Source organism: Aedes aegypti, chromosome 3 (genome assembly GCF_002204515.2).
Source record: "Aedes aegypti strain LVP_AGWG chromosome 3, AaegL5.0 Primary Assembly, whole genome shotgun sequence".
Taxonomy (NCBI): Eukaryota; Metazoa; Arthropoda; class Insecta; order Diptera; family Culicidae; genus Aedes; species Aedes aegypti.
This window is the reverse complement of record NC_035109.1, coordinates 214,735,363-214,741,922: the sequence shown is the minus strand read 5'-3', so window position 1 is coordinate 214,741,922 and position 6,560 is coordinate 214,735,363.

Genomic DNA, 6,560 nt, shown 5'->3' with positions numbered 1-6,560 from the left:
ATTTAATCGTTTATCAGAAGGATTACGCTGATGCGTTTTTCTCAAAACTCTTCGATATCCACGACTACGAAGTAAAAAGAGATTCTACAAAGCACTCGCACCAACGGAAAACCTCGTAAGGAACTGTCATCGTGTGCGTCAAAAAAAAAAGCAAAAAAGATTTCTCTACTTTTTTTTCTCACAGAAACCCGAAGAAAACATCAGCAGCTTCACAGTGCCCACATTATATCCGATTCTGGAAATTATCTGTGGCTTAAAATTTGCCTACCTCCAGGGGCACAGAAGCACAAAACCCTTGTCACCCGACCTGGCCCAGTGATATGTGTACGAGTGAAAATTTTCACAAGATCCTGCAAATTTGTTTGCTTCGTGGATAACATGGATATTGTCGGCAGAACATTTGGAACGGTGGCAGACCTGTACACCCGCCTGAAACGTGAAGCGACAAAAGTCGGCTTGGTGGTGAATGCGTCAAAAACAAAGTACATGCTGAGAGGCGGAACCGAGCGCGACAGAGCCCGCCTAGGAAGCAGTGTTACGATAGACAGGGAATCTTTTTAGATGGTTGATGAGTTCATCTACATCGGATCCTTGTTAACGTTAGTCGTGAAATACGGAGACGCATCATCAGTGGAAGTCGCGCCTACTATGGTCTCCAGAAGAAGCTGTGATAGATAAAGATTCACCCCCGCACCAAATGTACCATGTACAAAACGCAAATAAGACCGGTGGTCCTCTATGGACATGAAGCATGAGCCATGCTTGAAGAGGACCTGCAAGCACTTGGAGTGTTCAAACAAAGGGTGCTTAGGACCATCTTTGGCGGAGTGCAGGAGAACGGTGTGTGGCGGCGGAGAATGAACCACGAGCTCTAAGCTTTACGGTGAACCCAGTATCCAGAAGGTGGTGAAAGCCGGAAGGGTGCGCTGGGCAGCACATGTTGCAAGACTACCGGACAACAATCCTGCAAAAATGGTGTTTGCGTCGAATCCGGTTGGCACAAGAAGGCGGGGAGCCCAGCGAGCGAGGTAGCTTGATCAGATGCAACAAGATCTGGAGAGTGTGGGCCAAAATCAAAGTTGGAGGGACACAGCCTTGGACCGTGTAAATTGGCGTAACATCGTTAACGAGGTTTTATCAAATTAATTGATGACCAACTAAATAAATAATAATTATGTGTACGAGTATACTGACAAAAAATAATTCAAATCCGGTAAGTATTCGCTGAGCGGTGAGAGTTTAAGTATTTTTTTTCTTTCACTCAGGCCTATATGGGGTACAAAAGGACCATTGTACATATCCGCAAAGCTTGGATTGGAACAAATATTCGCATAAAATTGTAGAATAAAGCCAGTGCTGTCTGAAAGCCCTTTATCTTAGTTTTGTGCGAAAAATATGAAGGCTACAAAAAACATGTTTTTTTGCATTTTGTTATGTGCCTGAAAAATGTGAAAATTGTTCGAAGGTGAATTTTGCATTCACAAGTGTTGTTTCAGTTGTATCTGTAAGTGAATGGAATTTCTGATTATTGTAGTATATTCTAACAATCCTTTGCTATTTTGGACAATGTTTGTCATATTTTTTCACTGTCCTAAATAATGTAATGAAGCAAAGAAGTTTAAAGGTTTTGTCCGCTCAAAGTTAGAAACAGCGTTTGATTGTCGTATACTCTGGTGATAAACCTTCCACATTCAAAAAATACACTTTATTGTTGAAAATATTACTTTGTTTGGTATCAGAGGATGGAGGAGTTCTTAAAAAACGTGTTTTATAAAGTCACAATTAAATATTTTGCCATGGTCATAGTTTTGAGGGCATCTGTGTCTTATATGTTTGATATGGCTTTGTTTTTGTTAAAGTTTAATAAATAATAAATACAGAGGTCTGTAACAGTTATTTGAGGAAGGAATTCGTTCCTTTGGTTGAATTTTTTATGGGCCATACTGTATAGTAGCACTGCACTGTTCATATAGTAGCACTAGCGTTTTACGGCACCTATACAGAAATTAGGAAAAAAAAGGATAGAACGTGTTATCTAATTTCAATTATTATTGAATTTTTCGTTAATTTGAGTAAAAGAATTGCTGAACGATGAAAGACGACCGAACAAAATTAATTAATTGAAGAGCTTTAAAACAAAGTATTCACTTCTTTTCCTACTGAATCCAAACACCGTGTAGTCAAGTTGTTTGCATTGGAACCAAAATCCGACCATCAAAAACGTTCGTGATGACCCCATCCTACTTCCTACAATCACATGGACAAGCTTACTCAGAAGCGACACACTCAGACAGTAAATTTATTCTGCAAGAATTTTATCATAGCAAAATCAAGTTTGACTGCCTTCATCCGAAAGACGATGGACTATCTAGCCACCACCTTTCCACAACGATCTCTCATAGAAGCCTAAAACTCACGTGAACGAGTTGTGAATATTTGTTTCTCTCTTGGGATCATCACAAGAAAGTTTACGAATCCATAATGAACAGCTCTTGAAGCAATCAGAAGAGTTTTTTCTTCGACTATTTGCGAAATCCATGGAGAGAAATCGGTTTTGTCAGTTAGGCTATTACGAACAAACATCATACGAGTATGAATACGCTCAAAAGACCAAGTGAAACACTCTGGTTAGGTCTCAGCTCTGTTCCACCCATCCGTGACCCAGCAGCAGCCCAAATGGGCATTCGTTCTTAGCACTTTACATCCCATTGACGCTACGTGCAGCCAGTCACCATATACAAAGTGTACCAACGAACTCCTAAAAGTTCGCGAGAGAGCAACCTTGAACATAGACGAAGAAACCAACCAGGTGAACCTAAGAGAAAAACAGTTGCTTGGTTTAGTATGCGATCGGAAAAGGTATGGATCCAATAATGGTTTCCATGCTTTTTAACAAAGCCAATCTAAAAAGCTAAATAATTTTCAAATGATTCGTTCGACCCCATCAATTAATAACGGCATGATATATACTAACTACATTACAATACAATCTGCGCATATGAAAAGGAGTTCAAAGCATGTAATTAAATTTGGTAGAAATAACAAATAAAGTTCAATATAAACAGAAAAATAATCGTTCTCATGATGCATTTCAATTTTCATCTATGTCTTTGTTCAATTTTGAATTCAAACTTCAAAAATAGAAAACAGAAAAAAATATAGGGTCGATGTACCAATAGCCGCATAGCTAAGAACAAAAATTCGTATAAAATCGAAAAATAACGCTATCGTAATTATTTTTTCATCATCTGAAAGCTTTTTATTTTGGTTTTGTGGGGAAAATATGAAAACTACGAAAACTCAAATGTTTGCATTTATTATCGCGTGTGTCACTATAGGAATACATGTGCCTATAGTAGCACTAGTGCTTCTAATTTCTGTTCCTATAGTAGCATTAGCATCCCGGCGTTGGCAAAATACTTATCAAAACCGTATGTTTACAAAACTTTTATATTTTTCCTACAAAGTGTGGATCAAAAGCTTTCGTTTGTGCAAGTGCTAACTCCTAGGAAAATGCTTGAAACGTGTGAGAAAAGTTTTGATTCTGGTGCTTGTTTAGGTCCCACTTGCCCCGGGGTATAAATGTATTAAGGGTAAAGTTAGACCATAGAAATTTTTCTTATGAAACTAAAAGAAAACACCTGTTTATCGTAAGCAGGTTATAATAATACGTAAAACTATAGCTTACTAATGGTAATTCGATTTATAATACAATTATTTTTTGCGAGCTAAAGCGTGAAACGTGTCTCAATTTATCATGAGAGTTGAAAATGGCGCTGAATTGACATTTATTATATGGAGCTTATGGTAATAACAACAACAATATGTTTTGTACTAAATACATTCCTTATCATTGTATCATCAACAAGAAATTTGAATTGAATACATATAATCAATGTTACAAGGAAGATAAACTTAAATCTGATCCTTTAATGGTGTTTGGTCATATGAATCACGAATCACAGCAAAGGAATGAAACGAATAAATTTTAATAACAATGAATGCTATAGATATCGCAATTATATTGACAAAATGAGTATGACAGCCAAATAACAGCTTCTGTAGCAATATTCAATATTATTCTAAAATATATAAAAATAATTTGATTAGAGAAAAAAATCTGAAAACAATAACATCCGCAGAATAGGTAACTTTACCTTAGAGCGGTTCCTAAGTAGAATAATGTTCTTCTAGAATCTAGAGGCGTATAACAGCGGTAAAACGATTGGTGTGAGGCGCGCAGTTTCCACAGCATTGAAGTCTCTGTGGCGTAGGGCTATGTACGTCTATACGAGAGATTGTGCAATATTCGCACGACGATGTAAGCCAAACAAGCTTGATCTATGTCTAGCTACTTTAGAAGGTTGCATTCGCGCGCTGCTTAAGTTACATGTGACAGTGGGGATACACCGGCGATTCGAGGCGCCTCTCCTGCCTTTTTTGTAAGCCAGCTGTGAGTATGGTTAAGATCTTGGCGATCTTGGTGATCGCTTTCTGAGAGCGGATCTGCGGCGAGCGCGAGAGGAAAACGTGCTCAAATATTGAACCTTCAACCGTATCTCCGTCGTCACTAGTGCACAATGGTCGAGATGCTTAGTTTGAGTTATGTTGATAAATTTCATGTGATGAAAAAAAAAACGATCGAGGTACACATGAGGACCATTGAAGGAGATTATATATTCACCGTGGAAATGGTTGAATTTGAAATATATTGTCCATATAATGATGTTCAGTTGATTAAAAAATAAACAACTTAGTGCATATCTTAAAAGATAAATAAATGTTTAGTAAAATTATTAAAAAAAAACATGTGGAAGTAGAAAATTAATCTTGATTCGAACCCACGACTCTTTTATGCTAGATTAGTGCTTCATCAACTAAGCTACTGAGCCACTTGATATGTTATTCAATAGCTCAGACGTTAAGCTTTGCATTCGAATCCCTACGGCCCACGCGACTTTCTCATCAAGAACATTTATTTAAAAAATCCTCAGCATGTCCCACCAGATAGTTATTTTATCAAGTTTCTCACCAGCTTTTTGTTTTCGAGCATATCCAACATTGTGCGTACTGTTCAAAGTGTTTTACTAGAAATTTTACTAAAAAAAAATCCAATCTTAATTCCTTTGAATGTTCTAAACTGATGCAGCTCAAAATTCCTTCACAAATTTCGTCAGAATCTACCAGAACAAGCGTATTTCCTCCCGCACCAGGGTTAAAAAAATGCAACAGAACTTCTATCTTCTCAAAAATGTTTTGGATTAATTTCCCATTGACTCAGTTTATTTAGATTTACATTGTGGAATTTATGGCTACGCAGTCTTGAGATGATAAAAACGAGTTTTATTTCAACACAACGTTTCGACACGGGGATTGTGTCTTCCTCAGGGGAGATTGATTTATTGTTTTTTGGCTACATTTAGAAGAAATAGCGAAATGTAAAGAAGACCTATTTGATTCCACCGTAAATCCCCGACACCGGGTAACCGGTAAACCTTGGAACGTGTGATTAAGACCGTTAAAATCTCCCGGGAACAACCCGGACAACCTTCTAGTGCAAACAGTGGGGTTTAGAATGCATTTAGCAGTGGATCTAACCTCGTTGCTCATCGCTGAATCTGCAGCGTACGTATCTTCGCCGAATCCTCATACGAACAGTTCACCGTTTCTACCTGTATCTACGGCGGAAAGAAGACAAGACATTTTGGTGTTTATGAAATCATGCAAAACACATCACACCCACCTACATTTCTGTAATTGAAAGGTCGATAAACAGTTAAATTGTAAATTACTAATATTTTCAAATACATTCTCGTATTCAGAGGTCTGATTAAACAATTGGAAAGAGCACTTCAGCCGACTTTGACACTAAAGAGGTGTATTATATCTCGTGACATAATCGAATTGAAAACTGTGCTTAAATCGAGCGTGATATAATAATCCTAATAATATCTAACAGGAAAATAATCCGTAATAGAAAATAATAATAACGAAAACCTTCAAACATCGTCTCAGGAAATCATTTTTACAAAGTTCTGTTCGTTATCTTTGAAGAAATTCGTTGCTTGCTTATTTCTCAAGAATCTCATATAAGGTCAGTCATGATACAGAGCTTTGAATTCAAAAGTGAAATTATCGTGCATCCGCCATCTTGAAACAACAAGTGACAGCTGGCGACTTTGTTTTGGTTGAACATATTACAGGATACGTAAAACCACTGTTCTATAGGCGATCACTCTCTACGACAAGGTTCACTTTTCAGGCAAAAATATAACTTTTTTTATTTCATTTCATTTATTTGTTTATTTTGAATACATAAACAGGCATCCAACAGCCCCATTTCACCGACTCGTTCCATAATTGACATATTTCCAGATGCAGGATATCGTATTAATATAAAGCTTCGAGCTGTTTAGTGGAATACCTATAAATAAACGAAAAACCGAATATAGTACTAAACCATTTGATTCCGCAAGTGTGTATCTTTTGACAGATACGCGTATTTCGATCTCAACCAGGGCAGACAATCGTCAGATTCGTCACCAACTGGCGATGAAATA